General features: G+C 36.5%; 1 non-coding gene and 1 pseudogene across 1 annotated transcript; both read left to right on the top strand.

Annotated features, from left to right (window-relative positions):
* Positions 1-1,828: 1,828 nt before the first annotated feature.
* LOC134329671 (5S ribosomal RNA) lies at positions 1,829-1,937 on the top strand (annotated as a pseudogene).
* A 1,360-nt stretch (positions 1,938-3,297) lies between these two features.
* Positions 3,298-3,370, top strand: trnam-cau (transfer RNA methionine (anticodon CAU)). The gene has a single exon. It is a non-coding gene; the product is annotated as a tRNA-Met (tRNA).
* Positions 3,371-12,306: the final 8,936 nt, after the last annotated feature.

Below are 12,306 nucleotides of genomic sequence, written 5' to 3'. Positions count from 1 at the left end.
ACAGACAAACATACACAGAGACTTACTGACGAACAAAACTCCTGATGTACTGTTTTTCGAACCTGATTTAGAATTTAAAGTAGTCTAATGAACCGAACCCCGCTCCCATAACAGTCAGGTCCGAATTTAGAATAATCTTATTGATCAAATCTAGTTCCCAGCACCAAAAGATTCTTTCAAGATTAAACGGCGCTCCGTTGCCCTAACAGACAAGCCCGTATATAGGACAATCTTATAGATCGAATCCCATTTCCAGCACCGGCAGATTCTTTCAAGATTTCCCACACGAATTACGAATTCCGCTCCCATAACAGACAAATTCCATATAATTTAGAACTATCAAATTAATTAAGCCCCGCTCCCATAACAGACAGGCTAATTAAAATGTAGAACAATTCGAATTAGACGAGTCTCGCTCCCATAGCAGACAGACTCCCCTTTCCCTCCAATAGTGTTCCATACACAATGGCGCCCTTAACATTTATTTTAACCGGTTTGGTTCAAATTCAGATATCAGGAAACACACATTTTTAGCTCCAACATATATTCACAGTTTTAAACTATCTAATGATACTTTAGTAATTTAATCAGACACTTACGGATTCTGAGATTCACTTTCACACTCAGTACGCTAAATAATAAATGCAGCTAATATATATACAGAGAACGTCTGTTTACCTTAAGAAGGCGCGCGCCCTGTACTGAGTACAAAAGATTTTCAGAATTCCAGGTCTTACTTTGATCAGCTGAATTAATTCTGATGCAATTCTCAGACCTCTACGAACCATCCTCTGCTACCATTTGTTAGGATGAATCTTTTGGTTCAAAAAGGTCCTGAAGAAAGCAGTCGGGAAGTCCAGAAAGTACTCTTTAAAACACTTTATTAAGTGTAAAAATAATCTGTGAATATATATCAGAGCTAAGCCGATCGGCGCTCCTTACTCCTGCAGTCTAGACACACAACCACGTAAGCAAGCAAGAAGAACTTCTCTCAGCCCGCCGTCCTTTTTTAAACTAGTCTAGGCTCCTCCTCCGCCGCTGCTATTGGAGCCAATGAAATGTGCTAAAGAGGCCCAGGCTCCGCCCTCTGCCAAGAGATTATGGCAGCCGCCATTTTGAATAGACCATGTGGCGGCCATGCGGCATGCATGTCGTAAAGCTTGGAAAATGCCGTAAAACTTCCCATATTAAATGTACGTCTTTGTTCTGAAAAACCTAACACAACCTGTTTGGCAGTGAGGAACTACAGCATAGCCAAAGAGCAAAGAAGGTGAGTTAGAGTTCAGAGCCTCTGCTTCGTTAGTAACGCCGTTTAGGAGGAGACTGTGGGCCCATCTCAAATGTCGCCTATGCCCTACTTGGGGTACTCCCTAACAGTACAAACCATTTCTTTTAGCAGTCACTGAATGATTAATAAGTAGTTATCTATCATATCATAGTGCACTACATAGGGCGGTGGATATCATTTGAGATGGTACCATTAGTCTCTGCTCTTCAGAAAAAGTAAACACTATCTTGTCCTGGGTTGAAGTGCAAAAGCATAAACACCACCGTCTATAAAAGAATGAACTGCGAGCTTGATTAGTTTATAAAGGCTCCCCCGTCCCAAGTGTTTTTGTAAGATGTTGAAGAGGCATGAAATGAGCAGTTGAGGTGAAAAGGGGTTTAGCAGCTGTGTGGTGTGTGTTGTTCTTGTTGTGTTTTGCCACTATCGAACGCATTTTAAAACGGGGCGTGTAGAATAAAAGAAAAATAAAGACTACAACTCGCGAAGTGAAAGGCTGAACGATGGACGACTAGAAAAGTGAAGCTGTTTGTAGGGTCTCTTGCTTATGACCATACCACCCTGAGATCGTCCGATCTCGGAAGCTAAGCAGGGTCGGTCCTGTTTAGTACTTGGATGGGAGACCGCCTGGGAATACCAGGTGCTGGAAGCTTTTCATCACACATCTTTACTTCAACCTCCTGCCAAAGGAGCCGAACATTTTCTTTTTTCTTCATCATCATCAAAGCAACACGTGAAGAAAAAGGCCAGCTGACACTTTCATTCTGAGTAAAACACTTATCCATCCTGCCTGTATGATATTGGAAAAAACTGACATTGTGACTTTTCTTTTCCCTGCGATATATATTGCAATATTAAAAAAAGTGCAAGAATTTTCACCACATTATTAATAATATCTTACTCTAAATAAAGGGCTCATCTGTGAAAAAGGGTGGTGCCTACAAGTGATACAAAAGATTATGACAAGCTACATCTTTGTACTGGGTTGAAACTGAGCATTAAACTAAGAAAGCTTCAATATCACATAAGGGAATTAACAGGATTGACAAAATTGGTCATTTATTATTTTATTTCACAATCAAAACCTCTTCAAGTAGTACACCTAATACACCTGTTCAAAATCCGAGATGCCTTAGTTACTAAGCTCACTACTGAGGCATCTTAATATTTCAATGTTATTTTTACTAAAGAACGAGTGAGAATCGGAAGCGTCCCTAGTGATGAAGGCAATCCCAGAATTCATTGCGGCATATCTTCTCTCACAGAAAAATAAACATGGCTGACGGTGCGGACAGGACGTTATTTTTTAAACGTAAATAAATAATTATTGATTTTTAACGAGTGTTTTTATTTGCAAGTTTGGGCTTGTCAGCAAATGAAACAGTTTTCTGTACATGAATCGAGAGGTTATATTGACATGTTAGTGCCGTCCCACCTCATTCCATTGTTTTTAATGGCAAGATGCTAAATGCTAAACGCGAAACCTGATGGAATCGCTAACTAGCTCACTAGGTTTTTGAACACACTGGTAGATGTCATGGAAAATGAGAAGGTGTGAATTTTAGTTCAAGCAGCAAAAAAGTTGTAGCATGACGGATTTGATTTAATTTGCATGAAGTGACATCACACGTCCTGCGATGTGACTATTGCGCATGCACACATCGCGATGACGATGCTGAAACGATATATCGTGCACCCCTATTTGATTCTCATCCAGTTGATGCTTACATTTAGGTCATGAGTTCGATCCTCACATGGGGCAAGGACCTTGATGTACCAGTTTAGTTACTGTGCCTAATCTAAGTCCAGTTAGCAGACTGGTTTCATGTCATTTAGTGACTTTAATCAGCACTGTAAATAGAACAGGTAGTGACCATACACTTACAGTCAGAAGGGTGTAAGTTTGATTCTCAACCAGTTTTTGATGCTTACATTTAGATTCTGCTTTTCAACATTGTGCCTAAACTACAACTACAAAAACTGCCAGATTCAGTCTAGCCCTGTTGCTGTCAGCCTCGTTAGCGCAGTTGGTAGCGCATCAGTCTCATAATCTGAAGGTCGTGAGTTTGATCCTCACACGGGGCAAGGCCTCATTTAGTCACTGTGCCTAATCCAAGCCCAGTTAGCAGACTGGTTTCATGTCATTTAGTGACTTTCATCATAAATAAAACAGGTAGCAAACATTCATTTACAGTCAGAAGGGTGTGAGTTTTAGAATTTAGATTCTGATCTAAGCCCAGTTTGCAGATGGGTTTCATGTTAAAGATAACTTTCCCCGTGATAAAATCATAGCAGTAGTGCACGGTCTCTGGTGCCTTATTGCTTTACTATCTAATTTGTTTATGGTTAAAGCACCTTTTCATGTAGAGTTGTAGAAATGTAGTTTTTACAGGATCCAGTGAAATTTTCTATATTAGTAATTTAAGTGTCTTGTCTTATCTAAGTGCAGCGTTTCATAAGAATGTCAGATTTTGGGGTTAAAATGTCTCTGTCAGCAAACTGGCTAAATGAAAACTTTCTAGATTAGCAGTGATTAGACGTGCTGAGGCATAGTTATGGTAACAAACCGCAAATTAAAGAAACAGTGGCCACATTTCATGTCAGTCACGCTGACCTGTTTGAATGAGGAATGATATACCAGCATGTACTGTGTGATCGACGTAGTGTGCACCCCTGATCTAGACTCTCTATCAGAATGAATACTGCCAATCTGAAAGCAGTTTGCTTATTATTCACCGTAAAAAAAAGATTCTGATGTTAAAGCATTGGTTTTGTACTTCATTTCTCTGGCCGTCAGACTTGGCTCCCCTGTCATGCCACTCACTTTGAGAAACACTGGATTGGGCACAGTAACTAAACTGATCCCTCAACTGCCTTGGCCCGTGTGAGGATCAAACTCACGCCCTTCAGATTATGAAACTGACGCGCTACCTACTGCGCTAAGGAGGCTGACAGCAACACGTCTAGACTGAATCTGACAGTTTTTGTAGTTGTAGTTTAGGCACAATGTTGAAAAGCAGAATCTGAATGTGAGCATCACGAACTGGATGAGAATCAAACTCACACCCTTCTGACTGTAAGTGTATGGTCACTACCTGTTCTATTTACAGTGAGACATCTGATAATAATATTGAAAAGCAGAATCTAAATGTAAGCATCAAGAACTGGATGAGAATCAAACTAGTGCTGGGCGATTTTCACGATTAATTCGGTTAATTTGCATGAATGTTTTCACACGATGTTAGAAATGAGACAATCACAATTGTTTACATACTTTATATTTTAATTAAAATACCAACATGTCACGAGGCAGAAACTGACCAGACGCTCGTGGAATATAAATCAGGGAAAGTTTAATATCAAAAGGGCAAAACAGTGTACAAAATCAGGTAGAGTCTAAAACCAGAAAGACTAAAACAGTAAACGGAAGACAACAAGTGTCATACACGGTAATGGTTAGATTAAGAAATAAGGAGCACAAACACGATCGGCAAAACGAGACACAAACAGAAGAATTTAATTAAGATTCACTGAATCAAACACAGCTGAACTGAATCAAAACTCCGGAGCCGATGGGTGCAATCATGATTGGCTGACTGGGATATGTGATAGTCACATGACAGTCCATGGGAGCATGGGAATTGTAGTCCATATTGTTAGAAGCAGAACGTGCCCCCTCCATCCACCCCCAATAACAAGAGGACAAAATCAAAGCTGAGCTGAGTGATTACTTGATGCCCCCCCAGTGTAGATACTGATACAGACTCAGTCAGTGGTGGAAACAGTAAACAGCCTCGTGTCTCTTTTAAGAAACCTGTAAAGAACTTTTTGTAGTTCTTTTCCTAATGTAAGGAGGTTCTGCTGCACATTATTTAAAATAAGAGGTTGTTTGTGAGCTATTCTTATAAAGGATATAGATAATTCAGATTTCTATTTTGTTTTAATTATTGTTAATTATTGTGATATCGTTATTGTTATAAAGTTTGAGTTCCTTAAAAGGATGATTATAGGTGTAATTATGATGCAAAAAAAGAAATTTGAGTCTTATTTCAACTGCATTATACAAGAACAAAAAAAAATTAAATCGAGAATCGGTTATAATTTTAAAATAATCGAGATTTTTTTTTTTTTGCAAAATCGCCCAGCCCTACTTCAAGCTTCTAATGTCAAACACAGTCATGGACAATTTTGTGGCTCCAATTTACTTCACTTGCATGTCTTTGGACTGTGGGAGAAAACCGGAGCTCCCGGATGAAACCCACACAGACATGCGGAGAACATGCAAACTCCACACAGAAAGGACCAGGGTCGTCTTGCTGTGAGGCAAGGAGTTTGAACTCAGGAACAATCATACACTCTAAAAAGAAATGTGTTAAAAACGACACACACTGTGTGGAATTTCAACACATGTGAGGAGTGTGCTCAGGGACGACACATACTGTATGTTGATTTAAACACAGTAAATGTGTCATCCTGTTTTTGCACACCCACCGTGTTAGGATAATTAACACACACAATGTGTTGTTCTTACACAATGTGTGTTAATTATGTGTAATCAAGAAAATGGGTAAAATAAAGACTAATACAAATGTAGCTTTTTTATTTTACTGTATAATATATTTTATATTTTACTTAAAACCTTTTGCATTAGACTTATTGGCTATGCCAGCTTCTCAAGCTTTTGCAGAGAATGTATTCAGTGTTACAGGTGACCTCACCAGAGGCCGGTGCAATAGAGCAAGGGTTACATTAGCCCGAAGTGCTTTCCTTAAAATGAATAGAACCAAATAAATCTTTTGTACTCTGTGGTCACATTGATAGCTCAGGGAGAGCAGGCCTGATGGCATTATAGCTTATGCATTTTCTTTTTGAATGTTTGGGGGAATTTCAGCTGTTAAAATAATTACCCTGTGAAATACTAAATTATTAATAGGTTAGCTGTTTTGTTATATGTTTGGTGTTTTATTTTTGCACTAATGACACTTCTTCTTTCACAGTACCAAAGTTTTAGAAATAAATGTAAAATGCTATTTGTAAATAAAAATGTTTAAAATAAGTTCAATCTGTTTTTGTGTGTATTGCACATTTAAACATTATTAATATTTCCTAACTGGTTAAAAAATGTTTAATTTTGTGTAAGTGTATATAATGACTTAAATAATTCAAGGGAACTGATGAACAACATTTACATTTTACACCCTGTATATTTTAGTCAACTAAATCGACTGTAGTTTTAGTCAGCTATATTCTCATGATAATTAGTCGACTAAGACTAGACTAAAACTAAAAATAATTTAGATGACTAAATTATGACTAGAACTAAATGACATTTTAGTCAAAAGACTATGACTAAAACTAAATCAAAATTTGCTGTCAAAATTAACACTGGAGTGCAGCTGCTGTGATGTGCTGGGCAGTTTTCACCACTCTCTGAAGGGTCTTGTGTTCAGCAGCAGTGGTGATGCCATACCAGACTGTGATGTAGCTTGTCAGGATGCTCTTCACAGTGGATCTGTAGAAGCTGCAGAAAAGTTGCCGAGGCTGATTGAATGGAGTTCATTTTAATAAAACAAGTTAGATTTTCAGACCTGATTACGGTACCATGGAAATAATGAAATAACATATAATGGCAATAAAAATGTAGCTGACATTACAATTAAAATCTTGTGAATAAATGAAATATTTTGGCATGACAAGGAAAAATATATCAGTTGGCCATATTCTGATCATGTGGGATGTACACATTAATATCAAGTAAATTCAATGTATAATTGCATTTTTGCACTTTGTCGAATAAGTTTGAATTAAAATAATTTATATTATTATTATTATTATTAATAATAATAATAATATTAAGTAGTAGTAATATTCATATAAAATTATATTTTTCAGACCTTAAAAGGTCTAATATATAAAGGTAAACAGAGAAAATGTAACAAACCTATCAGCAGAAGTTGAGTGAAGTCAGCAGATAACTCTAGTAGTGGTAAGTTAGTAACGTCTGATCTGCATTACAGTTAAAACTCAGGAGCTCACATTTAAACAGCAGCTTTGTGACGTCACAGTAAGGTGTTCTATAAAGCGGGGAGTAGGAGGGGTGAAGGATCAGTTGTGTTGAGACCCCCCGCAGCGTTCACTGTGTTTTCTTTCTCTCTCTTAAAACTATATTTATTATATTAAATATGAAGCATTTATGTGGAATCTCTCCGCTGGACTGAGGCAGGTGAACTTGCGCCCCTGCTGTTCGTGGCCGGCAGCAGGGTGAAACTACTGTCACCGCAGGTGTTTATTATTTCTATAACAGCTTCACCGATCAGCAGCGGAGGAAACTGATGGAGGATGAAGCAACACAGACTCATCCTGAAGGTAACCAAAGTATAAACGGTGTGTTCACTAAAGAAAACAGTATGATCAAACACGCACAAGCACACACACACGTGTACATATTATATAGTGTAATACAAAACAGTTGTCCCTCTTGTGGCACGTTTGGAGAATTGTTAATAAAAGTAATATAATATGGTAATATTATATTAGGACAGTTGAAGTCTAGTTGTTAAGGTACTGGACTAGTACTCAGAAGGTTGCCGGTTCAAGCCTCACCTCTGCCTGGTTGCAACTGCTGGGCCCTTGGGCAAGGCCCTTAACCCTCAATTGCTTACTCTGTATACTGTCGCTTTGGATGAAAGTGTCTGCTAAATGTAATACTAGAGCCTGTGACCATGTTAAAAAAATCCTTGTAATGTCGCCCTTGTGGTACTTTTGAAGAATTGTAAATAAAAAGTAATATGAGTTGGTAATATGAGATCTTGTGACCATGTTAACCCTTTCATGCATGAATTATATCAACATGAATCAAGACTTTTTTCCTACATGGTTTAATTGTCCTTTTAGGTTGATAAAACTATTAAATTGCTTTTTTTTATTCTAAATGTAACTAATTAGGAGTTGTTCATGTGTCCAGTCATGCATTTCACTGAGAGTGACATTTCATTAACAGCCAGATGTATAGAAAAATACATTTTAGAAATAAATAAAGTAAAATACAAACATTTAATGATGCACAACAAATATCATGTTTTAACATGTACTAAACCAATTTTGAAAAAAAACATGAACAGTCCAAAGCCCTGTGGAAACATAAAAAAAATGAATTGGTTTGTATGTAAAATCTATATACGATGCAAAGCTAAAAAGGTATTTCATGCATTTGTACTTGGTATATTGCGTGCATAGAGCATCTTGGCATTTGTGTGCATTTTTTTGCTTTCTTAAGCTGAGGCATGTAGTTTTCAGCCCCAAATCTGATTTCAGTACATATCATGTAGTGGTCCATTAGTCCATAGTTCTAATAAATTCTGTGAAACACCCAAGCAAACCAAATTTTCATCTGTTCTCAGAGCTGCATGTTTTTGTGGGAAAGTCATTCTATGCTGAATATATACACCGGACTGGATACATTTATCACACCCAGAATAACCTGTGTGGGACTTAATACCCTTGACAAAGGCTCTTGCTGGTGCATCACAGATAACTGCACTCACTTTCAGGAACAATCGTTTCCCATTATGCATAAATCCTGATTGTCTGTTTCAGCTCTGCAACAACCTCTCCCAAATAATCAGTTAAAGATGTTGGCTTTGAAACTCCACCATAAAGAGTTATTAGGAAAGACTGTCTATGTAATTCATGTACTAGTCCTAAAACAGGCCAAAACTGGTATTTAGAGCTTTTGAAAAGTGGGAGACCATCAATGTTTATTTGCATTTTAAAAATGTGGTTGTTCTTTACGTGTGTCCCAAATCGCATCAGAAATGACATTAAGGTGGTCAGAAGCACAAAGTAGTGGTAGACCCCTCCTGCTTTCCTTTGTATCACATACTTTGTCTTTGTCCCAAGTAATGTCCTAGCATCCTTTGGCAAGTAAGGATGGTGAATTCTAAGAATAGACAGGAGGGCAGAGAGGGCAACTAATGTTACACCAAACTGTACTGCCCATTTTGCCAAGGATGCAACTAGATCAAGCCCGTGGTCCTGTCCATCAAAGTCATCCTCACTCTCACTAACTGAGTCTTCACTGAATTCATTATTTAGATCATCATGACCTGAGCCACTGTGAAGATTTACACATTCATTGTTTGTGTCAGGGTCTACTGGCATCATTTCATTTATGTCAGTGTCAACATTGCTAGCTCTATCAATAGCTGTAAAAAGGGTTTCATCCTGCATTTCAGAAAATAATGTTTTTAAACGTTTTGCTACATGTTGACGGGATTTACGTCTCATATCTGAAGCTGAATTGTAATTTGTCATGTGAGGCTCCATGTTTGTGTCTCTCACTGCAGCAAGACAGGAGAAGTATTTGTACACCATCACCAGGATCTGAGAAATGAAATTAGTTTATGAACTAACATCAAACTTCTGGTGTACAAATATACAGAAAATGCATGTTCTATAATAAAATAATTCATCCATATTTCTTAAATGTTTTGTTGTCTCTTGCATAGTTTAGCTTTCCAAAATGTGCACAACTGCAACTGTATCACAAAAGTGATAATTAGTGTTTTAATCATTTTATGTTTACATGGTTTTAATTTGGATCATAAGAAGGAAAACGGAAACTCAAGGTGCATGTAGATGCTCATGTCAGTTTATCAAAAAAAAAAAAAGCTATGAATGCACCTTACCTTATTTTACCTTATTTCCTTAATGACTATGTGCATCAAATAGCCAAGACCAATGCTAGAGGTTCCTGTAAGACATTTATTTATTTTTATTTTATTTATCATTATTTTATTTACATAATAACAAATATGGTTTGTTACTCAGTCTATTTGAGGAAACACATTATAACAGTGTGAGCAACACTGGTTTGGGCTGCTGTAATAAAAATAGCAGCTGCTAGTTTGAGTGCAGAGTTCACATGCAGATACATTGTTGTTCGATGAGTTGTATTTCTGTTCTTCAGTAAAAACACATGAAGACTGTTTAATCTTATCATTCACACAGAACAGAAATATAATATGGAGTATACGACTGGAAGTTCTCCAAGCTCCTCACTGAACAGATCTTTATACTGTGTAATAATTTGTGTAGTGAAATTTGTGTGTGTCTCTCCATGGTGACTTATACTATAAAATGCAGAGTACATTGTACTAATTTGAGTACACATTTAAATGTGCTAAAAGATTTAAGTTTACTAAACAAAAAAAATTACTTTTCTATCAGATTAACTTAAGTTAAGTTAAGGTAATAAAACAGAAAAACGTCACCATTTACATGTAAGTCCGCCTTTTGTCAGCTTGCTGTTGGTGAATCAGGCAGCCATTTGTTTTAACTTTTGTAACCTGTTGTTGCAAATTACTTTTTACTTTTCATTGCAGGCTTTTTGCAAAAGTAAACTTCATTTAACCAAATGATCTACACTGGTTTCATCTGAATCCCTCCCAGAAAAGGTGCTTTACCACTACCAGTTACAAACTGTCAGATTCTGACCAATCAGAGTAGTTGCATTACCCAGGGAGATTGCAGCTAATTCTGGATATGAGCTGTGTGATGATGGAGGATCCTCCTCCTCTGTTACTATTTCACATCTACCAGTGATCAGTGAAGTCTCTTACATGCTTTCTGTCCATTTATAGTAGCTCTTTTATACTTATCTACTAATACTCACTCATACTCATTATTACTCTACTAATACTCACTCATACTCATTATTACTCTACTAAAACTCTCATACTCATTAATACTCTACTAATACTCACTCATACTCATTATTACTCTACTAATACTTACTCATACTCATTATTACTCTACTAATACTAACTCACTCATTATTACTCTACTAATACTCACTCACTCATTATTACTCTACTAATACTCTCACTCATTATAACTTCACTAATACTCACTCATACTCTTTATTACTCCAGTAATACTCACTCAAACTCATTATTACTCAAGTAATACTCACTCATTCTCATTATCACTCCAGTAATACTCACTCATACTCATTATTACTCCAGTAAAACTCACTCATACTCATTATTACTCCACTAATACTCACTCATTCATTATTACTCCACTAGTACTCACACATACTCATTATTACTCCACTAATACTCACTCATACTCAATATTACTCCACTAATACTCACTCATTATTACTTCACTATACTCACTCATACTCATAATTACTCCACTAAAACTCACTCATACTCATTATTACTCTACTAATACTCATTCATACTCATTATTACTCTACTAATACTAACTCACTCATTATTACTCTACTAATACTCACTCACTCATTATTACTCCACTAATACTCACTCATACTCATTATTGCTCTACTAATACTCACTCATACTAATTATTACTCCAGTAATACTCACTCATTATTACTCCACTAATACTCACTCATACTCATTATTACTTTAGTAATACTAACTCACTCATTATTACTCTACTAATACTCACTCACTCATTATTACTCCACTAATACTCACTCGTTCTCATTAATACTCTACTAATACTCACTCATACTAATTATTACTCCAGTAATACTCACTCATTATTACTCCACTAATACTCACTCATACTCATTATTACTTTACTAATACTAACTCACTCATTATTACTCTACTAATACTCACTCACTCATTATTACTTTACTAATACTCACTCACTCATTATAACTCCACTAATACTCACTCATACTCTTTATTACTTCAGTAATACTCACTCAAACTCATTATTACTCAAGTAATACTCACTCATTCTCATTATCACTCCAGTAATACTCACTCATACTCATTATTACTCCACTAATACTCACTCATTCATTATTACTCTACTAATACTCACTCATACATGTTAATACTTCACTAATACTCACTCGTACTCATTATTACTCTACTAATACTCACTCATAATTACTCCACTAATACTCACACATACTCATTATTACTCCACTAATACTCACTCATACTCAATATTACTCCACTAATACTCACTCATAC

Source organism: Trichomycterus rosablanca, chromosome 15, assembly GCF_030014385.1.
Source record: "Trichomycterus rosablanca isolate fTriRos1 chromosome 15, fTriRos1.hap1, whole genome shotgun sequence".
NCBI classification, from domain to species: Eukaryota; Metazoa; Chordata; class Actinopteri; order Siluriformes; family Trichomycteridae; genus Trichomycterus; species Trichomycterus rosablanca.
The sequence above is the reverse complement of the archived record's forward strand: the minus strand, read 5'-3'. Positions and strand labels throughout refer to the sequence as shown.